This window comes from Bos indicus, chromosome 21 (genome assembly GCF_029378745.1).
Source record: "Bos indicus isolate NIAB-ARS_2022 breed Sahiwal x Tharparkar chromosome 21, NIAB-ARS_B.indTharparkar_mat_pri_1.0, whole genome shotgun sequence".
NCBI classification, from domain to species: Eukaryota; Metazoa; Chordata; class Mammalia; order Artiodactyla; family Bovidae; genus Bos; species Bos indicus.
The window spans coordinates 36,200,676-36,228,336 of record NC_091780.1 but is presented as its reverse complement, the minus strand read 5'-3'; the positions used below and the strand labels follow the sequence as shown (position 1 = coordinate 36,228,336).

Genomic DNA, 27,661 nt, shown 5'->3' with positions numbered 1-27,661 from the left:
ACTTGATTTTTTGGTGTGGCTCTTGTACTTTTATATGAAGCTAGGTATAATCACCAAAATGAGTTTTTAATGTAATTTACCCATATCATTGTGGTTTCTGTAAACAAACAAACAAAAAAAATTAAATAGATTTGACGTCTACCCCCTGGTGTTTGGTGAAGACACAGAGTTTGGCTTAAGATTCAAAATAACCCTTCCTCTTAGATCAGGCAGTTGACTCTCATTTTTGCCTGTTTGTGTTAGAGTAGATTCAGTGATATCAAACCCGTGCAACATGATTAACCCAAAAGGATCAGAGGAGGAAAAGTTTGTTTGTTTGTTTTCTGCTTTGAATATTTGATAACATTTTTTCTTCCATATTATTCATACAAATTTGTTCAAAGTGAAAAAAATTATTTAGGTAACCCATTTTGAATAGGTTGAAAGGAAGATAGGTTGAAACCCATTTGGGTAGGTGATTAACTGGCCCAAGAAATTTTTCAGAGCTAGAGTTACTTTTCACCAGATCTCTTTTCAGAATAGCTTTATGTATTAATCATGCCAATATCCACACTCTGAGAAAACCACTCTACAGTTAGACAAGAGAGACCAGGCATTGAAACCAGTTCCTCAAACCACTGGAATCAATCAGTTCAGTTCAGTTCAGTCGCTCAGTCCTGTCCAACTCTTTGCGACCCCATGGACCACAGCACACCAGACTTCCCTGTCCATCACCAACTCCCGGAGACTCCTTAAACTTATGTCCATTGAGTCAGTGATGCCATCCAGCCATCTCATCCTCTGTCATCCCCTTCTGCTCCTACCTTCAATCTTTCCCAGCATCAGGGTCTTTTCCAATGAGTCAATAAGACTTATCAATAAATTGGATGTGATTGATAAGTAAAAGGAGGATTTTAGGATGAAACTCAGATTTCTGACTTGGAAACAGGATATAAAAAGTAGATTTTATCATGAATTTCATTTTAGGTAGATCAAACTTAGGATGTCTATGAGAAGTTTATTAGGATATATTATAAATGGGTCTAGAACTAAAAAATGAGGTCTAGTTCTGAAATAGATAATTGTGGGTCATTAGCATATAACCTAAATTGAAGGGTGTTTAGCAGATTAAATGTGATGGGGCCAGAAGAGACACTTTAATTGTGGGGGGGGGTAGGTCCTGAGCTTAAGATACCACCCAACTGTGAAGGTGATCAATGGCAGATCAGAGCTGGTTGCTGGAGTGGCTGTCTTGTCACCATGCATTCCCTCTCACAACGGAGGCACCGGCAGCAGCCCTCTGCTTTGAATGGGGCAAAAATATAAGACAAAGACTGCAGAAATGCAACCCCCTTCCGTCAAAGATCACTTAAGCGTGCCAATAGATAGAGGTTCTGGTTATCATGGCATCCCAAGGAAATATCCCCCTGAGTCAGCTCTTCCTAGTCTGGGGGCTGAACAGTGAAGATTATGGGTAGATTGAGAAGGCAGGGCGGTGCTCGTCCCTTCTATACGAATGGAGCATCTCATACTGACCATGTATAGGGCTAAGACTAAAATTAGGCAGTCTCTGTCCCAAACCTCAGTCTCAAAGGCTGCTTCTTTATTATTCTAACACTCTTCATTTAAATATAACCTGGTTTTTAGTCTACAGAGGTATCTATTAAAACAAAAAACAGGTATACCTGGGAGATGCCACACTTTGAGAACATGTTATGAATTACCTGGATATTATAATGGCAAAGGTATTGAACTTAAAATCAGAACATTTCACTCTAATTTCCTCTCCTACTATAGTCATTTTCCTTTCCCAGGCCTCTATGTCCAAGCTTATAATAAGTGATAGAGTTACATGAGATAATCTCTAAGATTTGTTCTCTAAACATTTCTGGATGAAAGTTGGTTGATAGCCAGCCACGTGTAAATGTTTATTCATATGCTAACTCGATTCTTCAGCTATTTGTTTAATGATCACGCTAAGCACACATTAGGTGCTCCAAGGATACAGAGATAAATAAAGAGCCTGGAGACTAGTGGAACTGAGATATATATTTTTCCCTAGGTGAAAATGTATTTTCTCAAGAACCATTTCTTCAGGTTGTAGGTCCTTTTTTTATGAGTCAGACTTGGCATGTGGGGTTGGAGGTTGCTGGAGAGTAGAAAAAACATTTATTGTCCAAAGTGATGTCCTGAGAAACTAATCTTGAAACTGTAGATGCTGAGGGTCACAACATAACCACACTTCGGGGGACTTTTAACAAAGAGTAGTGCCAATAGATTGCAGTTAAATAGACATCCTGGTAACAGAATGATCTAAAATCAAATAGCAAGACTCTACCTCTTAAGGTAAGAGTCAGAAGATACTCAAAGGTATAAGAGAAGAATAGCCATGTGGTTTTAGGGTCTTTCAGTGGGTATGGAGCCATGTCTAGATAAACGTGTCTAATGCGTATGGATCTGTCTAGTTGGTATGGTTTTACATGGTATCTGGAGCCGGTGTGTACCTGCTAGAGCTTTCCTATTCTTTCTCAGACTCTTTCTTCTCCACTGTTCCATCAAATGGGATATAAATAAGAGCAACTTTACCTATTTTAGGAAAAATGCAGTATAGGGGAAAGGAGCAAGTGCTAATGAGAGAGTTGAAGATCAGCTTTTTAAACCAGAATTATCTGACTGAGTGGTTAAACTTGCTTTTTTATGACATTATTTCTTTTTTCTTTTATGTACATTTCTTGCTGTTCAAAATTCCCACTTTCTTCTTTTGGTAAGAGGAGTATTTTTTTTTTTTTTTTTTCTTCCAGGGAACTGTGCCTTCATCATTCCATATGACCCTGACGGCTGTGCCCTCCTCAGCCAGTGAGAGAACCTGTGACTCCTGGTAAGTGAGACTGGATTTCCTTGGCATTTAGAAGTATCAGAGTTTCAAAACACATGCTTTGAGAACAGCTGATGCAGAGGTCTCCATGTTGCAAACCCCAGTAAGAATGCCCTTCTTTTGACTACGTTGAAGCAACTTTGGATCCTCCTTTCCCAGAGCCCATTCATTCCCTCTCTTCAGTTCTCTTACCTGTCCAGTATTCTGTGAGTAAATTCCTCATCGGCTTATGCTAGACAGTCTAGGCTTCTCCTACTCACATTGTTATAGATTGCATATTTCTGTCATCTCAAAATTCATATGTTAAAATGCTAACCTCCGATGGGATGATATTAGGAGGTGGGACCTTTGGGAGGTGATGTGATCATGGGGGTTGGAACCCTCACCAATGGGATTAACACTCTTATAAAAGAGACTCTGGACAGCTCTCTAGCCTCTTTCCACCCTGGGAGGATGCAGTGAGAAGTATGCACATCAGAAGAAGGCTTTCATCAGAGCCCATTCATACTGGCACTCTAATATCAGACTTTCAGCCTCTAGCACTGGGAAAAATAAAATTCTGTTGGTATTAAGCCACCAGTCTATGGCACTTTGTTAAGGCAGCCCACACTGACAGAGACACATATTAAGTAGATAAAGCCTCCTCCATGTATATCTCAATGCAGTGAGCCCTTCCTATTCAGAGGAAGGTTAGGAAATATATCTGAAGTATTCTCCAATTTCTCGAGGCCAGAATACTGGAGTGGGTAGCCTTTCCCTTCTCCAGGGGATCTCCCCAACCCAGGGATCAAACGCAGGTCTCCTGCATTGCAGGCAGATTCTTTACCATTTAAGCCACAACGGAAGCCCTCCTATTCAGAGGAAGCTTAGGAAATATATTTGAAGTAGATTTGGGGGGACAGAGTAAATGATCCTAAATCATCTTCCTCAAATATGTATAAGGAAGAACAATGAAATTCAGATTCTTGAAGGTCTCCTCTGTTTGAAGGGCTTCCTCGTGGCTCAGTTGGTAAAAAAATCCGCCTGCAATGCAGGAGACCTGGGTTCGATCCCTGAGTTGGGAAGATCCCCTAAGAAGGGAATGGCTAGCCACTCTAGTATTCTGGCCTGGTGAATCCCATGGACTACAGTCCACGGGATCACAAAGAGTTGGATATGACTGAGCAACTTTTACTTTGTTTGAAACCTTGTTTATAACATTTCCGTTCTAAAGAGATTGGTCCTGAAAACAGAAACCCCTCTTAACAATAGAGGGGCTTCTTTGGAGGTGTTGACAGGGCTCTGCTCATGTCCAAGAGCTACTGCAAGCAGCTCTTCCCCCTTTTACTGCTGGGTAAAGTGAAAGGTCCAGACGTTTCTTCAGCTTCTGCTTTGGTTCGTGAGACAAGGGGTTCCATTATCTTCTACTCTCTCTTCAGACTTGTCTACAAGTCATTTATTATATTACAGCATTTCCAGAAATTTAGCAAATTCTTGAAAAGAAAGATTTAATCTTTTCAAGAGAAGCTGGAGAAGATTTATGGACGCCTATTCTTAACATGTCACAATGTGGCTTGGCTGCTAAATTTACTGGGACCGCCTACACAGCTGAGGATTTCTGTGACTGCTGGAAATAATGACTTTAGGAGGTAACCAAACAGCATTAGAGAAAAATATTTGAGAGAAAACAGATTTTTCAGGTTACAGAAGGATTTCTCATTTTATAAAAGAACATTGCATTTTTAGGAGCTCATTAAGTTGTTTTCCCTTATGTTTGACCCCAAATTAGAGTTTAGAGTTCTTAATTTTCTCTTCTAAAATCATCTGCAAGATATTGGGAAACTTGAGTTTCTAAGTCTTCAAAATGCCTTACACAAAATGAAAGCATTAGTTCTTAAGTAGTATTATTATGGAATAAATTGAATTTTGTTAGGTTGCCTTTTGTAATCCTTATTTTTTTTCTGTGCTTAATCATTACAGGTAATTTAAAAATAAATACTTCTGCAAGTGAACCAATAGAAATATTTCACTGTCATTGAACAGAAAGCTAAAAGCCTAATTACTGTATGTATTGAACGTTCTTCTGTGGTAGTAATTTCTTCACTCTTTCAATATCTTTATTTTCTTTATTTAACATCCACAATTTTTCCCTTTATATGCTGGCTTTTTTTTTTTTTTTTTTCCCTTCTCCATTTTGTGGAAGAAAGTGGTACTCTGTTATACAAATATGCTCCCTATTTCCTTTGAAACTGTGTTCAGTCAGTCCCTGCAGAAAGAATAGGTAATGAAATTCTATCTCTCAAGTGTATGTAGACATATCAATCACTTTAAGTGGAAACAATCGTTCCTCTGCCATTTAGAGCCAACATCTTTGAACACAGAAGCAGTACTATTGCTTTCTGTTACTATTTTTAGTTTTTCCATAGTATGCTTAGGTTTACATTCCATCCACATGCTGCCGAGGTCAAGAAAAGCAGATTTCCTGATAACATTTGATTTGAGCAAAGGGAGTGATAAAGGCGCCTTCTGTAATCTGGGTTTAGAGCCGACTGAAGATGTGGACCCCAGAGGAGGAGTCCAGCAGCCCCGTGCTCTTGCCACCCCACAACCATTCCCAGACCTCTGCCCAGGCTTGGTCAGCAAGCACAAAGAGTTGTAGCTCTTTATTTTGCCTTTGACACCCAGCCCTACCTACTCTAACTTCTGCTTCACAATCCAGCATTTTTTTTTCCTCCCTCCTACGTGAGCAGAATTTGGACTGCCACCTTTTTCCTTAAGAATCATCATACATGTTAAGCTTTTGTCATAGTCTCCGTATTTTAGGAAGCTGACACCAGAAGACACAGAAGATAAGGCATTCGACCTCTTTTATTCCAACTATTCCGATCCTTCGTGCCTGCTCTCCCCACCATAGACTTTAAAACCCACGCCTGTTTGAAATGCTGCTGGCTAAAAGCATGCTCCTGATGAACGGGAGTCATATCATGTTAGCCCAAGGCCCTCTAGTTACTGTGAGGCGCTGCTGTCTCTACCCACGGCACTGTCGCTGTGAAGCAAAGAGTCTCTCGCTCCCGATCCCCAGATACAGAGCAGTATCAATGCAGAAATATTAAAGAGAAAATTAATAATTTATATCAAAAATTCATTTGCAGCTGCACTTCAGTGAATTAATTACTTTTTGTCTTTCTCTTTTTATTCATTCCTCTCTCTTGTTAATGATCGACTTAGAACTAGGAAGAGGAAGAAGTAAGTAGGGTGGGAAGAAGTGAGAGCTGGGAGTCTCGTGCTGCGAGAGCAGAAAACACAAAGGAGACCGTGCTTTAATGTGGGTGCCCTAAGGGACCTGACAAGTGAAAAGAGATAGGTTAAACTTAATCCCATCTTCTCTACCCCAAAAGCAATAGGAAAGCATTTTACCCTGTTATAGATTCTACTTAGTATTTTAGAAGAGGGGAAAATTAAAATCCAGCCAGCCAAAGTCCCAAGTTATTAAAAAGATTAATCTGTTGTTTATCACTACATCTTGTATGCAGTTCACTTCCCTGTATGCTCATTAAAATAGTACAGCCACGCAGACAAAGCGATTATACAATAATGCTCAAGGGTTAACGGAGCTTGTGTACTGCCTTCCAGAAGGGTTGGGGTAGGGGCAGCAAGTTTTACATAACACTGGCTTATCACAACTTGCCAGATGACACTAAGGTAATCTTAGGGCAAGGTTCAAATTCATAGCCATTTTAGTCATTTTCTAAACTAAAAGGGAAAAATCGGTCAGGGAAATTTTACTTGCCAAATCCCAGACGGAGGCAAAGCAAATAGATCCTTCCCATGTTTAAAGCATTCATGGAACAGGAAGACAGTTCCTATCATACTATTCCAAGCTACCATTTTAAAGCAAGCAAAAAGATGTACTTCTTAATATACCTTATTCTAAGTAGCCATTTAATGGGAGAAATAACCTTTGTACTAACAAGATTTTGAAAATGAATGTAAAGGCAGACACTGAGTTTTCTCCAATAATCTTATTGTTCTGGCACAAGATGGGTAGCCATTTGAGTACCAAATGATCCCCTCGGGGATAAACAGTTTCCATGGGTGTGAATGAATGTTCTGGTATGTGTATCAGCAGAATAGGGGATAAAGTTACGGGAGAAGTTGGAGAGAGTTCGGTGTTTCATTTTATCCCAGAGATCAGAGACTAGGAAAGGAAGAGAAGGAAGGACGTTCAGCGAGGGAGAAGGACTTCAGGAGCCAATATTAATGACATCAGAGGCAAATGCTCTTCTCTTCAGGTCAGTGCGAACTACCAGCAGGGGAGCCTATTGAGTCCTCTCTAAAAGTTGTCCAGCTTGCATCGTAATGTTGTGCCCCAGGCTAGTATAGTCTTTTGTCACTGCTTTCACATGACCTAACGTTATCAGGAGCCCATCAGCTAATTCCAAGTCTGTGGTCTGGAGGTTGGAATGGGACATCACCATCTAAAAAGTGGGTCTTTGCTTGAATTTCTAAAGCATGCCTAACAGATAACCAAAATGATCTGTCCTAACAGTCTTGGTAGAAAAGATTTCTCCTCCCAACGTTGAAAACTCTTCAGATCACATGAATGCATAATTACACCAATGTTCATTTATGTAACTGTTTAAAGAGACCTGTCTGAAGAAGACCTGTTCAATATCATTAAGGCACTTATAACCTCCATGCACTAAATATAGTGGTAAAATTCCACTGACAATGAATGTGCACTTATATTTTCATCTTCCCTAGAATTCTTTATTTGAAAATGTATCAAAAAAAGCAACTCATCCTATCAGACAATAAGAAACTGAAAATCTGTACCTAAGATACACCTTTACTGTCCCAAACAAATGTAGAATAGCATTTGATAATGTAATTTTTAAAAAATGGTCTGTTTGTCTGTTTCCTATTTTGTATGTTAAAAGTAGCATTAAACAGAATAATCACAAACTTTCTCCAGCATCTCCTGGCAAGTGATTGCACCAGCAGGTGGAAAATTTGGTAGACATCTTTGCTTCCTAATTCCTGCAGCAGGAACATTTAGAACAGTATAATGATTGGCTTTAAGGAATCTTGTGCTTATGAAAAACTAACCTGATTCTGCTTTATGCACTCACATTTCATCACCAGCCAGACTCTTCGCACACCCTGGAAGCTCCTGGAGACTTTTGACTACCTAGTACTGCCCTCATGTGGGCCAAGGGTGTCACTCTTACAAGGAACTACCTGCTTTCCTTTTTTGACATTTGCAAAGGGAAGTCAAAATCATGATTTTTAATAGTTTTTAGTGTATACATTGATCTAAAATTTCAGTTGAAGCAGAACTGCTTTCTAGTTTCTAAATTAGTCAGAAAAAAAATACTTGGTATGCCTGGAAATAAAGAACAGTGGAGAAGGATAGGCAAATCTAGGCCAGTGTTCTCTCTCACCTGGGATTCTTGTTTTCTCCACCCAGAAGGTCAAATCTCAGCTGAATCAGTATGCAGATCACATACACAGCAACCACAGTTCCAGACTAGGGAATGTGCTAATTGGCTCACCCGCTCGAAGAACCAGGGTACCAGGCGTCTGACACACCACCTCTGAGGGAAGCAGGGCTTAATGCAGGACAAAATGTTCTTGCCACTCTGCACTGTCTCCTATCCTTGCTTCTAGCAAGCAGTCTGGCCATATGCAGTGGTGACTAGAACACTTTCATAATTATTTCCCTCTTTGTAGCTAATCTGTACACTTGAGATGTTAGAATGCAGTCTAATTCAGACGAAATGAAAATTAAAGCCAGTACCCCTTCAAGCTTTCTTTCCTCATACATTTCTCCTGTAGTGTTCCAAAGAGTGCTCTAAATGGTGTAATGCGTTCAAAAGGTAGGTCACACACTTAACATCAGTGGTGTTAACACTCTTTAGATCTGTTCTTAGCATTGGGAATATGATTAAAATTATATTCCCCTTCCAGACTGCACAAGAAACAACACCGTTGGTTGCTGCATATAATTCCCTCCACTATTTGTCTCAGGATTCCAGCTCACAAACTGTTCAGTTGTTCTCTGAGATTCTATCGGGAAGGGACGGAGTGCTTTTGAGAAGGAGCATAGAGTTTCATGAGAGAATGCTTGCTCAGTTCTCAGAAACCCTAAGATCCTTGAGCTCTCTGAATCGGAAGCTGTCTTCCTGAATCATGTGGCATCCATGGAGCTGATGCAATAGGAATAGGAACATACCGCAGCCATCAGTTGTTGATTAACTCTGATAACTTACCCTGCCTAATGACGTGGAGGTCTTTCATGCTTCCACTGCCTAATGGAGCTCATTAGATGTACACTTATTAAATATTCAGATAATTGTGGTAGTCATAATAGTGGTAATGATAGCCACATGATGACATGATGAAGAAGAAAGCATCCTTGAACTGGAAAGTTTTCATTTTGCCAAAGAACGTCAAAAGAGCTTAGAGGACTTCCGTGAGCCATGTGCAGAACACACAAAGGTTATTTAGTTGTTTCTTTGCTTTATAATTTTTTTAAAAAACTAAGAGTAATCATCTTGAAGATTTCCTGGGATCACCTGGCTACGCAAAAATGCTGCCAGTTCCCAGACAGCATAGATAACTTTCTCTTGATTTGGGTTTGTATTTTGAACAAACCTGAAACTAGCAATATAAAACTCTGTCTCAGCATTGTAATTTACGTTCTGCTTCAGTTCTTTATTTATGATAGTTAGATTTTAGGTCAAATACCCTTGTGGAGCCAAAAACCTTACAATAAAGAGAGACTTCAACCTCAACTAAATCAGACCTTTTTTCCTAAACAAGTCTGTTGCTGAACATTTTTTCTTACTAATGTTTTTCAACTCTTATGTTTGTCAGAGTCTCCAAGTTTGGGGCAGGATGAGATGTGAAAATGTCAGAAAATTCAAGAAAACTTCTATTTTGTAAGACTCAAAAGGATTTGATAAGAATATGAATTGTCAGTTTTGCTCATCACTCAGTTCTAAAAATCTATACTCAAAACCTTTCATGTCTGTCTTATCCCTCACTAGCATCAAACATAATAAAATCAAAATAAACTTCTGACAAAAATGAGGTTTCAAAATTTTACCATGGGTTTCTTTTCTGTTTGATTTCTTTTTGATCAGCACCAGTTACACTAGAAACAAACAAGTTGCTCCTGAATCCCATTTTGTCTCAGCAGTACTCCTAGCAGGGAAAAAATAAAAAGCAAAGACAAATATGGAAATGATGCTAAGATATTTCTCCTGTCATCTCTTTTAACAAGTTCATAAAAGCAATACCCGTGTTGGCTTTATGATTTTTCCAAATTGAAAATAAGATAGATAATACCATAAGGCTCAGCTTTTGAATTTGTGGTGATCTTGCTCTTGCATTTAGAAATTTTATATCCCTGACAGTTCAGTAGCACTATTTTCTCCTTTCTCTTAAGTCTAATGTAAGTCTAATGGGCTCACTTAAGCTTGTAATGGACAGCTTAGGAGTTTTTACTCTGGGGTTTCAATCCTGGGAGGTGACAATAGCTTGTTTGCATTTGCTTTATAAATTGGCTGCTTCATGGTAGTGAAAAGCAATCTTTTGCTGTCTATACAATTATTATGACGCTTCTTCAACACGATGTGCTCACTGACACTGGTTTACCTTTTGCAGCCCTAGGCTTGCAACCTGGTGGTATTTGAATGTATTTGCTCCAAAGAAGCTGCTGGTCTTATGACAGCTTTGCAATGTGGAATGAGCTGAAAGCAGGTTCAACTGACCCAGTTACAACAACATCCCTGAATCTGGAGATTCTTCTGGCTTCTGATGGTTGCTTTTCTTATATTGTGGAAAAGTCCACAACATGGCTAGAAAAAGAGAAAAACATCTTTGACCAAGTCTGCACTAGAGGAACTTGCCAGAGATCTTTTACTATTTTCTTCTTTTGTCCTGAGCAAGAGAGTCAGGGATAACAAACCATCAGGAATGTATTTGTGACAGTTGACTATTAACAGTTGACTATTCCAGCTAATGTTGATGGAAGAGCAACAATGGTACTTCTAAACTTTCTATTTTGTAGTGGATTGTAGGTGGCAGTCTGATCAAAAGAGATAGCAGAGGAATTGTGTGATCCTATTTGGCTCAGACGATAAAGCGTTTGTCTGCAATGCAGGAGACCTGGGTTCGATCCCTGGGTTGGGAAGACCCCCTGGAGAAGGAAATGGCAGCCCACCCCATTATTCTTGCCTGGAAAATCCCATGGATGGCGGAGCCTGGTAGGCTACTGTCCACGGGGTCGCAAAGAGTCGGACACAACTGAGCAAAGGGAAAAAGAAGAAGATTGTTTTAGTAGTAAGACTGTATGTCTATGAGGGGATAACACCAGTTGGCCTAAAGGAGATTATAGACAGTTGTGAAAGTCTTCCACTCTTACCCTTTGTCACTTCTAAAATGCACTGCTAGTTTGGTGACCATTTTGAAAGGTTACTCTTTGATTGTTTTTATATTTCACGATATGTAATAATTAGAGGAAAATAAATATAGGTTCTAGAAGGACTGTTCATTTGAAAGAGTAATAACCTAAGCAAGTGTGGATCAAAGTAACCTACCTGATGAAAACAAACCAAAGTATTTATTTGTACTAGTGGCTTTTGCTCCAGTTCCCTCCATGAGATCTGAATTAGTTCTATTAAATCTAATTCCCAAAGAAGCTTTCATTTTCTGGGTCCATCTGCCAAAATGGATTGCCATTGGTGATGGACCCAGAAAATAGTAAGCATGTGGAGCAAATGTGCTACACATATGTCATCTGCTGCTGATAGAGGAGTAGACATATTGCATAAGATTTCTTTGAAAGGAAGAGCAAACTAAAAACTAGCTATTGAATTTCTAGCTACATGAATTTCTTATCAGTGTTGAGGTGCCATGAGGGTGAACATGAACATTCTTCCTTACAAAGCCACCCAACAGATAGAAGAGGGAAAAACAATTCCAGCATTCAGAAAAAGAAGTCAACAGCTGACTCTTGTGCTTTCCCTATGTTTTCTCCAGAGCTCTATGGGGAATATTCTGTGCTGGTAATTGTTCCTAATCAACTGAATGAAAGAGAAAGCAAAAATAAGAACAACTCCTTGCTGTATATTTACTATAAGCTCAGTTCTCCTCCAAGATAGAGGACACCAAGACGAATCTTAGAAATGATCTTTTTAGACATTTCCTCCCACCTATTACCCAGTTTTCCCACTTGCTCTTTTTTGAAAGTGCTTTTAAAAATACTTTCCCTGCAAATGTATGCAGCTTAATAATCTGATAATAATAGTATAATCAGCATAATCTTTAATACTCACTCTAGTTCAACCTTTGCCAAGTTCTAACCATGCTGTAAAATAGATATTGAATGAGTAGAACAGCCCATCTCAGTCACGTCACTTAGAAACAGAACCACCACCATGAGTGTGTGATAACACTTTGAAAGCTGGTGCTTTGATCAAGGTCAGAGTTGGGTTTAAAGGCATGACACAGGAACAGACAATGGTAACTTTAGACATGGGGAGAGAGGAGATGGAGTGGCTAAACTTCATTAGTGGTAGATCACTAGGAGAAGACCCCCAAACCCCTGTCCCTGAGATCTGTAAAGACATGGAGTTCAGAAGCACTTCCGCAAGGACGTGTTTATTACAATCATGTACTTAGCCCACTACTTAGACCACTCCACATGTGTTCTTAAGCTGCCCCTCTTTGTCACTAACTTGAGTCATACTTTATTCCTTACAATCTAAGAATCCTCATGAGAGGCACTCAAAATATTTTCACATCTGTGAATCACTCAGACTTTGAACCAACCCTCTTCTTTCAAAGAATGATTGGAGTAGGTGGAAAAACAAGAAAAGAAGAAAGTTAGGGAAGGTTCTGCTATTCTTCTGGGATAGATATGCCCAAATCCATAATTGTAGGCTTTCATCTGCTTATCAATTGTGTGTCTTAATGAGCATCAATTTTCTGTGTGTCTGAAGTAAATTGTATAAACTAGGAAGTTTTGAAAAAAACAGGAACCATAATGAACCTAGGATTAAAACTGAAAGTGATTTGTGCTTCTGATTCTTTAATGTCTGTAAGAATATTTGAGGTGAGTGCTCATAATGTAAGTTCTGATTTCTTAGGTGTAAGATGGGCCTAAGACTTTGCATTCTTACAGTCTTCCACGTGATGCCATTCTGATTGATCATCTGTCAATCACATTTTGAGTAACAAGGATGTAAAAATGAAGGTGCAGCTGCACAACCAGTCTCATTTATGCTTTGTAGGCTCGTGAATAAAAATGACCATTAAAACCAGATCAGGTCACCATTTCTGATCTGTGTGGTTTTGAGCAACTCATTTAACCCATTTAGCTTCTTCATTTGTAAAATGATGATGATATTTCTCTTGCTCTTCTCCATAAAAATACAAAATAGTAGATGATGCTGGTGCTGCAAGAGGGCTCGAGGCCCTGGGAGCCCTGGAATGGGAGGCCACAATAGCCTCTGTGGAGGCTTCTGTAGTGGCATCTGGGACCCAGGTTTCAGCTCGAGAGCTTATGGAGGCAAGGACAAGGAGTGGCTCCCTGTCACCAAGCTGGGCTGCCTGGTTAAGGACATGAAATCACCTCTTTGGAGATCTGTCTCTTCTCTTTGCTCATCAAGGAATCACTGACTTTCCTGGGGGCATCCCTCAAGGACAGAGCTTTGAAGATTGTTGTAGAGTGGCTCACTTGTGTCCAACTCTTTATGACCCCATAGACTGCAGGGCTCCAGGCTTCCCTGTCCTTCACCATCTCCCGGAGTTTGCTCAAATCATGTCCATTGAGTCAGTGATGCCACCCAACATCGCATCCTCTGTTGTCCCCTTCTCCTCCTGCCCTCAATCTTTCCCAGCGTTTGAAGATTATGGCTGTGCTGAAGCAGACCTGTGCTGGCTAGTGAACCAGGTTGAAGGCATTTGTCCCCACTAGGGATTATGACAGACATATTGCTTTGGGTGTCAAGTGTTCTCAGGAGGTAGCCAGGGCCATCTGTGGGACCATCATCCTGGCCAGCTCTCCACTGACCCTGTTGGATGAGGCTCCTATGGTAACAAGATCAGCAAACCCCATACCATCCCCTGCAAGGTGACTGCCCGCCGTGGCTATGTGCTGGTGCCTCTCATCCCTGCCCCAGGGTTACTAGCATCATCTCAGCCCCTGTGCCCAAGAAGCTACTGCTGATGGCCAGAATTGAAAACTGCTACCCTTCTGCTGAGGGCTGCACCACCACCCTGGGCAACTTCACCGAAGCCACTTCGATGCCATTTCCAAGATCTACTGGCAGTTCACCCCTGATCTCATTATAAAGTGTTCCCCAGGTCTCCATATCAGGAGTTCACTGACCACCTTATAAAGACCTACACCAGACTTTCCACGCAGATAACCCAGGCTCTAGCTGGTAGCCACCACCTAGATTTATGAGAAAAATAAAGTGAATGAAGCCAGAAAAAAAATTTATCTTGCAGGGTGATTCTGAGAATTAAATGATGTAACATATAAATTTGATATTAGCTTTTAAGCAAATGACATTTTTCTAATCAAAAAGCATTTTGAACAATATGCAGTTTCCAATAGTAAGTGTCAGAGGGGAAGAAATGCATGATTTCTGACCTAAAGAGTTTGTAAACCAATAAGAGTAAAAATCAAAATGTCTATAAATTGCTAAAATAGAATATACGTCAAATAATAAATGTCATAAGAGAGGAAAAGACAAAATGCTCTGGAGTTGATAGAAGGAAAGGTTGACTGAGGGATGAAAGAATGAGAAAGATGGAGAAATAAAGGAAGGCTTCAACAAGGAGTTTGCATTTGAACTAAACCTTAAAAGATAAGTAAAAGTTCAGCAGGCAGAGAAGATGAAGAGTGTCATTTAAAGCAGAAGTAACAGCTGTAGACACCATGATATTGTGAAAAACAGTGGCCTTTTAATGACATTTCCAGAATTCCAGTGTGTCTAGAACTAGGTCAAATTGGGAGAAGAGGAGGAAGATGAAGCTAGCGGCACCCGGAAGGGAAAAATCTCATATGCTGTGCTGAGTTCCTGGGACGGACAGCACCTCCCTCCTATTACAGATCTCATCACACATTATCATAATTATGTATTAGCTCAAACATGACTCTGTACCTCGACTGCAAATGTCTGACCCATAACAAGAACTCAGCGAATTGTTGTTGGCAGAATGAATGTCCAAGTGTTACAGAGAGTTTCTTGCAGTAGGATTAAAGGCCTTAAATAATATTGCATAGCTAGATCCCATAGTGCCTATTCTGCTTGTCCTGCAGTGACCCCAGCCTACAGATTTGCTCCAGCGTAAATATACTCCTTAGACACCCAGCATTTTTTATTTGGAATGATTGTTACATTATATAACAAAACAACCATCCCATTATACGACCCATTGCATGCATTCCATTTGGCCTCCCTGTGATGCTTCAATCTCTGAGTGGCGCTTAAGATGGTAAAGGTTGAGAGACGCTATTATACTCTAAGCAGATTGAGATCATCAGATGAAAACTATGGTGTGTCAGCATGGCATCCACCATGGCTTGTAACGCAAAGTTCAGTAATATAGCTTCCAGCTACTAGTTGATTAGAACAGCTTTCTAGGCTAGGACGTCTTAAACAGGCAGAAGCATGGGCCTGCTTACTTCCTCACAGAAGCAGAGTGGTAGTCTCCAGTGAAGGATATGATTTCAATACAGAAATTTTGCTTACATCTCACTTCATTTCCATTCCATCTATTGATTTTTTTTTCAGGATTGTGCACATGTATTGGAATACCTTTATTAAATCCCCCAGGCATTCCAAGTAAACACAAATAGAATAAAATTAGGAACAACTGTAAGAGAACAATTGTAAGTGGACTTTGCCTTCATATTATATTAGGAATAGAAACCTTGAATTTATCAGATGGAATCATTTAAGGGCTGGCTCTAAGCAGAATGGGAAAGAAGGCAAAAGCTTATTTTCTGAGGAGAGATGAGAGTGCAGAGGTCAAGGGCATGGGCTGGAGGTAAGCTACTTGGATTCCAAACCTTACTTGAAGATTTCCTAGCTTTGTGATTTTGGTTACATTGTTCAATCTTTTATGCTTCAAGCTCATCCTCTATACAGTAGAGATTATAATATTAGTTAATCCATAAAGCTATGGAAAGTTAATCCAGGAAATATTGCTTGGAATAAAGCTGACGCACAGTAAGAGCTTAATAACTATTAGCCGTTCTTATAGTCTCCAGGGTCTCTACCCCACTAATTCAGTAACTATCCCCTACTTCCAGACTCCCTCATTCCATATTTCTGGTGCTCCCCTGTATCTTCCTTCTTCTCATTTCTAGCCAGAGTTTGAGTCATTTATGTTTGTGTAATTGTGTCCCCACAAAACATTGCCCCGACGGAATCCTTTTTATTTACCTCTTATTTCTTACTGTAGAAAGAAAAGTGCTGTTTTTAAAAAAATAATTAGGGAATTCACAATGTTTGTAATCAAATGAGAGGCCTATTATCCCAGCCCGTACCTAAAGCCTCTGAAGTCACAGCAATATACATTCATTCATGCAACAGATACTTATTGAAGTGTTCTATGTGTCAGAGACTCCTGGATGTTCAGAGAGGGCAAAGATAACAAGGCAGGGGAGATGCTCAGTATTAACTGGGGAGCGTGAGAACACCAGGAAGGGGAATTTAATCCAGTCTGCTGTAGGGGAGGACATGGCAGTAGGAAAGACTTCTCTTCATCTATCAATGCAGAATCCCTCGGATTATTTAATGATGAGCATCAGTTTGCCTCTAACTAGTTAGAGGACAAAGTCTTCTTTCTCTTCTCTCTAAAAATCCTGGAACTATATCCCTCCACACTTTTACAGTGCTCAAAGGACAGGGGGGAAAAAAATCTAATGTTTCCCTACCTCATGTACTGGGGACTTGGGTCACAGAAGGAAACCTTTGCTTCAGGCGTTACTTACACTGAAAACAGCATGAGTGCGTTCATGCATTCACTTCTCTTCCCTGTGCCTCCTGCAAAGTGCTTACTGAGCACACATAATCCATGTCAATAACGTTAGGTAAAATGGAGTGTATATTAATAAAAGACGTTGTGTCTCTGTTCATGTGGAAATTAAAGGTTGTTGAAAGATGAGATGTATCCTACAACAGAAATAGTTAAATAACAATGAAATGAAACATAATTAATTCTCAGTGAATTATTCTATCAGTGATTCTTGATGTTCTGGAACAGACATCGGTTAAGATAGCACATACTGAAAGTTTCATCTCAAGCGCCACTTCCTACCAACTGGAAGTAAATGGCTGGAAAACTGTGTAGCCAGGGATTATCTTACTTTGCCAGACTCAGAAGGAAGTAACTTTGGGACTAATGTTCATCATGCCATAGGAAGGGGAAGTGTGAGCACTTGCCACATCTTTGCCATGGTGTGCTGGCTATGTGGGCTTCCCAGGTGGTTTGGTGGCAAAGAATTACCTGCCAGTGCAGGAGATGCAAGAGACGTGGGTTCAATCCCTGGGTAAGGAGGATCCCCTGGAGTAGGAAATGGCAACCCGTTCCAGTATTCTCACCTGGAAAATTCCATGGACAGAGGAGCCTGGAGAGCTAACAGTCCATAGGGTCGCAAAGAATCATACAGGACTCAGCATGGCACAAGAACTGGCTACATAGTAAGTTACATAATAGCAGGATGGTTAAGAAAAGATTTTTGCAGTCTAAAAGACCTGAATTCTGCTCTTTGCTAACTCTGTTGTTCAGTCACCCAGTCATCTCCAACTCTTTGTGACACCATGGACTACAGTGCGCCAGGCTAACTCTGTGCTAATTCTGGGCCTTGGGCAACTTATTTAACTTGTCCGAGCCTCAATTTTTTTAAATGAAAAGTGGAGGTACTATTGTTTACCGACTCTCCCAGATGGGTCCCCAGCAAAGGTCTCTCTGCCTGGCGCCGTTTGTGCCAATAGCAGACTGCATTTGGTTCAGAAGCAAAGGGAACGCTTTATTCTTTAATCAAAGAATGGAGATTTGCAAAGTTGCACTGCAAGTTCTTCCTTTGTGTAGATGGGAGAGTGATTGGATGGATCCATCTTTAAGGCATGAGGGATAGTGGCCAAGTTACTAAGAATGGAGATTTGCAGAGTTGCACTGCAGAGTACCTGCTCTCCCTAAAAGACCATGGCCTGCGGGGCTGCTTTATTTGGTTTTTGTCCACAGGGAGCGAGTTGAGTTCTCACGGTTGTGTGTAGGTGCACACTGCTCATGCTTTCAGATCCCAGTGCCCAGCGCGGCGACTCCACCTCCATCCTGAATTAAGGTGTCAGGGGCACAGAGCTTCTGCTCATAGATCCCCAAACTGAGATTCTAGGCACAACCGTTTTTCAAGAGAACCACTGGTCTGAACAGTCAGGTGCAAGGCTGCTGCCCGCAGTAACCTATGAACAAGTGACACCGAGTGAAGCATAAAGGAAAAGAAAAAGGTTAGACTTTATTATCCAGATTCTAATCTTATTCCCCAGAAGTTGTTAATGGGTTTTGCCAGTGACAAATCCCTCCTCTGTCTTTTGTCCTGCTCCTTATTCCTCCTCTCATCTTCAGTAATTACTTCCTGCTAATTTGAGGTGTCATCGTAACCCTGGGTGAATGAACAGAGCTTCTCCCCAGCTGCCTTTATGTCTGTTTGATTGTGACCAGGCCTCACCCCTGACCATTTGTATCCCTGGGTGACCACCTTTTGGAGACAAAGGATGTCAAGATATATTTAAGATATATGGTCCAGATATTAGCAAGAGAATTATGGTCACATGTCACATTTTTCCTAAAAATGACGGTGCCCAGATCTTTTGCCTGTAGGCACAAGTGTGCCCTGATGGTGAGGCTCAATGTCGTGGTTGAATATCCTGGGTCTCCCTTGTGTTGTTTTTTGAAAGATAAGAACTTCAGGTCAGAGAGGGGTTCATGTGAGTAGTCAAGGGGTTTATTGCCTCAAGTTGTCTCCCTCAAGTGTCTTCACTCAAGTGTGATGTGCCCAGAGTGATCCCTGCAGCTTCAGGACTGAGTGTGTGGTTAGAATCACCAAGGCAGGCCCATTCCATTTAGGAGTGAGCTGACCTTGAGGGCTGCTGGTTTTCCCGGTTTTCAGATTCACCTAGTCTCTGGCCAGAAGAGGTGGAAGGCCTGATGGCTGGGTGCTGGCAGCACTCAATTAGCATTATGGTATGAGAGATTTCATGGTTTCTCCTACCTAGAAGGCATACTTGAGTGGTTTCATTTCAGCGGGGCTAAGGTGTCCTGTCTCAGATTGGGAAATGGGTCTACCATACACGAGTTCAAATGCACTTAACTTTAACTTACACCTTGGAGCTAACTGCTGCGAAAGTAGGGCAGTCAGACCAACTTAGTCCAGTTTTCTTTAGCTTGACTAAGGCTGGTTTCAAGGTCTGATTGGATCTCTCTACTTTCCCCATCAGTTGGGGTCTCCATGCTGAATGGTAGCTCCATTTTATGCTCAGGGCACTCGTTATCCCCTTTGTCACTTGAGACAAAACTTGGACCGGTATGACTTTGTAGAAATCCTGGGAGCCCAAACCTGGGGATTATTTCTTTAGGTAATGTTTTAGCCATTGCAGCCGCCATTTCAGTCCTAGCAAGGAATACTTCTGCCCACCTAGAAAACTAAGTCTCCTAGCACCAAGAGATACTTGAAAGTGCCCAATACTCTTGGCATGACAGTGAAAATCTGCCAGTCTTCTCTAGCATGTGTCCCTCTGGTTGCGTTAAGTGTTACCTGGGAGTCTCTCAGCGAGGAGGGGGGGTTCTGGTGTTGGTGCTGTTCATAGTGCAGATGAGGCCTGTCTCAACTATCCAACTGACTACGCTTTCCACGCGAGAAGTTACCACGACCTAACTAGCCAATTACCTAGGCTTCCCTCTTATAGTGAGTTCCTTGATGAGCCTCCCTGAAGGCTTGACAAGCTACAGTTTGAGGAAAAAAGTATCGCCCATGTTCGTTAACTAGCCACACATGGCCTCCTAGATGTCTGCTGAAGCTCCATCTTCACGCTTTGTCTAATTCTTCCTTTGTGTAGATGGGAGAGTGATTGGATGGATCCGTCTTTAAGGCATGAGGGATAGTTGCCAAGTTACTAGCTCTGGGGCCACCCTTCCGGCAGTTGCGTCTGCCTTGTTATTTCCCTGTGTTACCTCTGCATCCTCTTTTTGGTGACCCTTATGGTGAATCACTATTACTTTTTTGGAAGCTACACTGCTTTGAAGAGCTTTAATATGCTTAAGCCATGTTTTACTTGTTTATTCTCTGCAGTAAGCATACTTGTTTCCTTCTAAATAGTCTCGTGTACGTGTAGGATGATATGTGTAAGCATACCAGGAATCTATGTAAATATTTAAGATTCTCCCTGGCCTGACTCCAGAGCACAGGTGAGGGCTCTCAACTCTACCTTTTGTGCAAAAGTTCCTGGGGTAGACTTCTTGCTTCTGTGACTTGACTCTGGAAGGTCACTACATATTGCTCCAATTTTTTTTTTTTTTTTTTTTTGCTCTCTCATAAAGCTGCTTCCATCTGTGAACCATTGCTCTTAGGTGTTTGGGAGAGGCTCACTTCCTAGGCCAGGGTGACAGGAATAGATCGTGTCTAATGGAGAAGGCGATGGCACCCCACTCCAGTACTCTTGCCTGGAAAATCCCATGGATGGAGGAGCCTGGTGGGCTGCAGTCCATGAGGTCGCTAAGAGTCAGACGACTGAGCAACTTCACTTTCACTTTTCACTTTCATGCATTGGAGAAGGAAATGGCAACCCACTCCAGTGTTCTTGCCTGGAGAATCCCAGGGATGGGGGAGCCTGGTGGGCTGCCGTCTATGGGGTCGCACAGAGTCGGACACAACTGAAGCGACTTAGCAGCAGCATGATTTCTATACAGTGATGCTCCAGGCCTCCTGTTTCTGTGGGTAGCAGGGTGAGAGGATTTAGTGGGTGACAGGTTTATGGTTGTCCCTGGGTTGTCTAAAAGCATAGACTGAACTTGAATCAAACTTCTGGAGTATAGCCATTGTATTCCCTTAGAGCTTTACTGCTACTGCTAAGTCACTTCAGTCGTGTCTGACTCTGTGCGACCGCACAGACGACAGCCCACCAGGCTTCCCTGTCCCTGGGATTCTCCAGGCAAGAACACCGGAGCTTTAGTGAAGCCTGAACCTGAGGTGGAGGCCATATAGTGATTGGCTGACCAAGCATTAACTTTTCAGTCTTCTTAAGCAGAGTTGTTAAGTAGCTGCTACTGCCCGTAGGCAAGGAAGTCATCCCTTAGCAGTTAGATATAATTGTTTGGAGAAATAAACAACCACTCCAGTAAGGGGTCCCAGTTTTTGAGCTAATACCCTAAGGGCAGTTCCCCTTCTGTCATGAATGTATCAGTCAAACTGCTGCTGCTGCTGCTAAGTCACTTCAGTCGTGTCCGACTCTGTGTGACCCCATGGATGGCAGCCTACCAGGCTCCCCTGTCCCTGGGATTCTCCAGGCAAGAACACTGGAGTGGGTTGCCATTTCCTTCTGCAATGCATGAAAGTGAAAAGTGAAAGTGAAGTTGCTCAGTCATGTCTGACTCTCAGCGACCCATTGGACTGCAGCCTACTAGGTTCCTCCATGGGATTTTCCAGGCAAGAGTACTGGAGTGGGGTGCCATTGCCTTCTCCGGTATCAGTCAAAAAGTTTAGCTAAATCTAGGAGAGCCAGAACAGGGGCGTAAAGTAGTTGGTTGATCAATTCTTGAAAGAATCCTTTGTATTCTCAGTTCTATAAAAGTATTATTATCTTTTCCTTCGACTTTTCGTATAGAGGCTTACCTATTAGACCATAAATAGAGACCCAGATGCCACAAAATCTGGCTATCCCCAGGGAACCCTTAAACTGTCTTACAGTTTTAGGAGGGGCAGAGCTACAAAAAGGCTTCTTGGCTGGGATAGGCTTTTCTGACCTGTGAGAATGAAGCATTGTCTTGGACACCTTTTATCCTGTATTGACTAGGTTGTTCAGGGTGGTTAGCAATTTTTTCAGAGGTCTCTATAAGTTAGAACTGGCAATCAGAATGTTGTCTATATTCTGGATTCCCTTCTCCAAATATAGATCTTTTAGGTGTTTAGCAAAAGTTTCTCCAAAGATGGTGGGGGAATTTTTGAACCCTCGGAGCAGCAGTACTGTTTTTCATTTTTTATTTGGCTGTGGGAGTCTTAGTTGAGGCATGCAGGATCTAGTTCCCTGACCAGGGGTCAAATCCGAGGCCCCTGGATTAGAAACACAGAGTCTTAACCCCTAGGCCACCAAGGAAATCCCTGTATTGTTGTTTTTGTTGTGTGTTTGAGTCCTGCCCTCAAAAGCAAAAATTTCCTGTGACTCCCATTTCTAATACAGAAAACCAGGTCCTGGTGGACAGTAAAGTGGCCAGCAGGGTGCAGGGGTTAGACACTGCTGGGTGTATATCCTCAGTGGCTTCATTGACTGCCTAGAACTCCATACCATCTGGTATTCCCCTTTGGGTTTTCTTAACAGGACGAATGGGGGTGTTACAGACTGACTGACATGGTCTAATAAGTCCCTGGTCAATTAGGCCCTGTATAACAGGGCAGTGCCCAATAAGGCCTCTCATTGGAGAGGGTACTGCTTTCCTTTGGGTCATGTATGTCCAGGTTTACATGGGCTAACACAGGCCTGGTGCCTGCAGCTCATTCTACCTGTTCTTGGGCCCAGACCTTGGGATTTAGTCCAGAGAGATTGACTTGCTCTGTCTGGGAGCTTTGTCCTTAGACATTAGCATTATCATCCTGTGCCCTTTGTCTAAAGGGACACCAGTCTCTAATTAGTCTCCCATTAGGTGAACAGTAGCCCCTGATTTATGTCTTCCTGGCAGGGATATAGGGCCTTGGGGGGCATATAAGAATGTGTGTTTGTCCAGTTTACATCCTGATGGCTCTGTGAATACCTGTTCTTGGGACTTCCCTGGTAGCCTCATAGTTTTACAATCCCTGACTTAGTATTCAGAAGGGAGTAAAAGCACTAGTGTCAACTAAGAATTGGACAGGCTTTACTCCCGTGTTCAACGTCAGCTGAGGCTCTTTAGGGGTCAACTGGACTTCCAGGTTAGGAGCCCTTAGCCCCTTCGTTCTATATTTGGACCATCTACCTTCAAGACCGGTGGCCAGGATTTGCCATTTCTGTCCCCTTTGAGGGTGGCAAAAGCATTCTCTCTTCCAGGTCCTCCTTGTTTACATATGGTGCCCTGTTTGGGTTCCAGTTTCCTTGGCTTGCTAGCCCTTGGTGGAGACTGGAGATCATTCACTGGAATTGAGTCTCAGTAGGTGGTTAGTCCAGATTCCCGTCCCAACCAGTTGACATTGGAGGGCGACTGGTGTGTGAGCTGGCCTCCAGACTTTTTATCTTCTGACTTTCCTTTCTGTACATCTTCATTATTAAACACCTGGTAGGCAGCCTTGGCTAGGCAAGAAGTAGAGGTTATCTGGTTCTATTTCCAGTTTCTGAAGTTTATACCTAATGTCAGGGGCAGTTTGTGAAATAAAATATGATCTCAGGATTGCATTCCCTTGCAAGGACTCAGGGTCAATGGAAGTATAGATTCAGAGGCATTCCCTGAGGCACTGTAGAAATGCCAAAGGGTTTCTGTTGGCTCCTGATTGATTTCCTTTATCTTATTCCAATGGACAAGTTTCTCTCCTGCTGCCTGGATTCTTTTTAGGATCTCAGGATCATATTTTTATAATACATCTTTCGCCCTCTTTCTCCATTGTCTCAGTGGTCCCAGTTAGGTTTGTTATCTGGGACCTCTTGATTCCTCAGTCTGAATATAGTGTGACCTGCATTGTTTCTGTTTTCTGTGTCTGCTTCATCTCATGCTTTAGGAAATACCACAGGGTTTTCTTTCCTTTTTAGGAATACTTTGAGGAGCTCTAGATGTCAGCCCAGGTCGGGTCATGGATCTGAAAGATTCTCCTACTCAGATTCAGGAACGTCTCTGGCTCCTCCCTCAATCCTTCACTAGGACTTTTCCAGTTATGCAAATCAGAAGTGGTCAATGGGATGTATATCTGAATGAGCCCTGCTTCTCTATCAGGGACCTGCCTCAAAAGGAATACTTTTCCTAGAGGGTTGTGGACCCTGACTGGTAATTAGTACCACTTTGTGGACTTGCTAGACTGGGTTCTAGGGGAGAGGGCTTGTTATGGAGGGAGCCCCTTGGGCATGTGGCCCAAATTGTGACATAAGAAGGAAGAGGGAAGGGTGGGAATAAGTTAGGGTGATAGGGTTAGGGAAGAGATCAAGAAGGTCCTCATGGGGAGGGTCAAGGGACTGGTAGGAAGCTTTTAGTCTCCTTTGGTATTTCCTCAGTGGAGGAGAACAGGCATCCCTTTTGAAATTCTTTGTTCTGATATAAGACCATAACAAACTAGACATAGGAAATTTCATCCCATTTCTTTTGTCTCTGACATGGCAGGTCCAACTATAAAATGGTGTTGTAATTTAGAGACCCATGGACAGGCCACCTTTCCCCATCTCCTAGAAGTACTGGGGCCAGGCTGTATTACTCATGATTACATGTGTTGGGGTCAAGGAGTAATAACTGAAAAACTTCAAATACTTCAGGATGTACCCTAATGGTCAGTCCTTCAGTTTGGTGGACATTTGTTTCTCTGTCTCTTAGATGTTCTATTATGAATTTGTTTCCAACTAGCGAGGGAGTGATTTGTTGACATGCAAATGCGAAAAGATTTGACTCAAATAAGATTGTCTGATTCAGGAGATTTGGAACCAGCACCACACTCTTAATTGGATTCCTCAAAAGACCACAGTAGGAGGTGTCTGAATAGTACACCTGATATAACTGGGGTTCACCTTGTAGTTTGAATTTGCTTGAGAGTGTCAGTCCCTCCCCAGTGAGAATGTCCCATGAAGATTAGACGGGGCCACATCTGAGCCAAAGCAGCTTAGCAACATTAATCCCTGACTGGTTTGCTCTGTTGGGGAGTATCCTGTCTGTCTGAGAGAGCAGTTTTTTCCTCCTTTCAGCTGAAAAGGAGTTTTCAGAGTTCACACAAAGCGAAGGCTAGAAATCAGAAAGGATTCCCATGGGGTACTCAACAGATCGCGGAGGCAGCTGGTATCCTATACTGATACTGGGAGGACAGCCTGTGGAATCTCGATCAGTAAAGAATCACCCAAGGTTCATCTCATAAGCAGTGTGAGGAGGAGAGGTTGGGTGGTGGGTGTTTCCTGTTCTTGCCAGTAGCTCCCGGGGCTTCCCAATAATGGGGCTCCTGATCTTGTGAGTGGCTCACAGGGTTCCCCAGCACTGACTAGAAGAGATCGAGTTACTGGTTGCACACCTGCCTTGACACGTTTCATACTCAGGCATCCCTTGTGCCTTTCCTTGAACTCAGATTATGTGTCCTCATTCCATCTTAGGCAGTCCTCATTACCTGAGCCTTTTCCCAGCCTCGCCTCTTGGCTCATGAGGTTGGCTACTTTTGTTTACGAAACTGAAAGGGCCTATGGAGAATGCTACTGTTGACTCCTGGGCATTGGTGAGAACTATAAAGCCCTGGGTGTAGCCACTGCTGCCTTGCACAGGAGTCAAGATGACAGGGCTACTGGTGAAAACAGTGGGCAAGACTGCTGCAGCTCTCTCTTATCCACAGATCCTCAGCATCCCCAGGTGCCTGGGACCTCAGGAAGACCAGCCAGATGCAGCAGGCAGGCACACATGAGATTCAGTCTCTGATCCCCAGTGATGCCACAGTATGGTGCATTCAAGAGGATACTCTGGGGCCAATGCTGTACCACTTGGATATCAGGTTGCTGGTCCAAGTTGCTCTGGATTTGACCAAAGGCTGCCACCCTTCTACCCCATCAGAGTGAATGCAAAGACCAGAGTCAGTCATCCTCATGTAACCTCCCAAAGCCTCTGCCATCCTGTCTCTGGAGCTGGGGTGAGTCAAGAGCCTAGTGGGTACATGCAGATGGAAAAGGCCATGATCTATCCCATCTGGGTCACCAGAATTTTGTTACCTCCCCTCCTGCGTTGGTCCTAAACAAGGGTCCTTCTACCTAATATCATTCAATAGAATTCAATTCAGAAGCAAAGGATAGCTTTATTCTTTAATCAAAGAATATAGAGCTGCAAGCTTATACTCTGGAGTACTTGCTCTCCCCAAAAGGCCATCAGTGAGGCTCTTTCATAGGGTTCTCGTCAGTGGAGAGGAGGCAGAATTCTTACCGGTCAGTCATAGCTGTGCTGCCCGTGGCACTCCAGATTGAAGTACACACAGTCTGCCTCCACCATCCTGAATTGAGGTGTCATGGTCCACGAGCAGAAGTGATGGGCGCAGCCATTTCACACTAGAAACTTGATCTGAGGTGCCACGTGCAGGGCCTATGCATGTGGCACTCTATGAGCAAGTGAAACTAGAATGAGCACAAAGGAAAAGAAAGTTAGACTTTATTGTATCACCTAGATTCTGTTTTTATTTCCCAAGAATTATTAATGGGATTTACCAGTGATGCTATTATCTCATTCAATTAAATTCCATGAAAGAATCACATGTCTCTCATTCATCTTTATAACCCTGGCACGTGGCCCAACAAATAGCTGTCCTGTCCACCTGCCTTTACACATACACACACTCACACATGTTGGAAAAATTCTTTGAAGAAATCGGGACTTGAGAAGAACTTTAAAGAACAGGTAGAATATTGAGACTTCCCTGGTTGTCAGTGGTTAGGAACCTACCTGCCAGTGCAGGGAACATGGGTTCTGTTTCTTGTCTGGAAACTAAGATTTCACATGCCGCAGGACAACTAAGCCCGTGCGCCACAACTGCTGAGCCTGCGCTCTAGAGCCTGCGAGCTGCCGCTACTGAAGCGTGTGCACCCTAGAGCCTGTGCTCCACAACAGGAGAAGCCACGGCGACGAGAAGCTCGCCCACCGGAACTAGGAAGTAGCCCCTGCCCACCGGAACTAGGAAGTAGCCCCTGCCCACCGGAACTAGAAAAAGCCCGCTCACTGCAGCAAGAGCCCGTACACCACAACGAAGAACCCGTGTACCAGAACGCAGAGCCTGTGCACCACAACGAAGAGCCCGTGCGCCATGACAAAGACCCAGCAGAGCCATAAATTAAAAAAAAAAAACTAATAGAATTCAGAGGAAAATACTGTAACCAACACATAAATAAATTTTTTAAAAGAATGGGTAGAATATTAATACATCAATGAATATGAGAAAAAAATTACTCCTTGAATAAAAAGACCTGGTAAAACATGGAAACCAAAATGACTATGACAGGGACTAAAGAGGAGACAGGAAAGCCAGAAGGAAAAATAAATAGCATCCAAACACCTTTAATTTTGGAAGACGCTAAAATCATCTCATCTTTTTTTTGTTTTGTGAAGCAAGAAAAGTGAAGCTCAGAGAAGTTGAAATAGCTTACAGTGGTAGACATTGTGAGATTACAACCCAGATTGCCTGACGCATGTTTCAGTGCTCACTTGAGAAGGGACTGGAAGAAAATGCTGGGAAGTCAGTCAGAAGTCATATGGTAGAATTCTCCATATGCAAAATTCACTCCTTACATAAGAGGATCTCTGTTATCTGTTACCAGCAGTGTAAACAAGGTTAGAATGAAGTTTCCTGGACAGCCTCTTTGAGAAGCATGACCGGGAAAACTGGGGTCACAGAGCAAGCACCATTGA

At 42.4% G+C, this 27,661-nt stretch overlaps 1 long non-coding RNA gene and 1 pseudogene across 4 annotated transcripts in view; both read left to right on the top strand.

Annotated features, from left to right (window-relative positions):
• Positions 1-27,661, top strand: part of LOC139178222 (uncharacterized) — a 381,844-nt gene that overhangs the window by 55,282 nt on the left and 298,901 nt on the right. For all 4 annotated transcript variants that reach the window (XR_011562645.1, XR_011562643.1, XR_011562646.1 and 1 more), the window contains exon 2: positions 2,781-2,857. This is a non-coding gene — a long non-coding RNA (uncharacterized lncRNA). The remainder of the gene's footprint in view (positions 1-2,780; positions 2,858-27,661) is intronic.
• On the top strand, positions 13,334-27,085 carry LOC109575206 (small ribosomal subunit protein uS5 pseudogene; annotated as a pseudogene).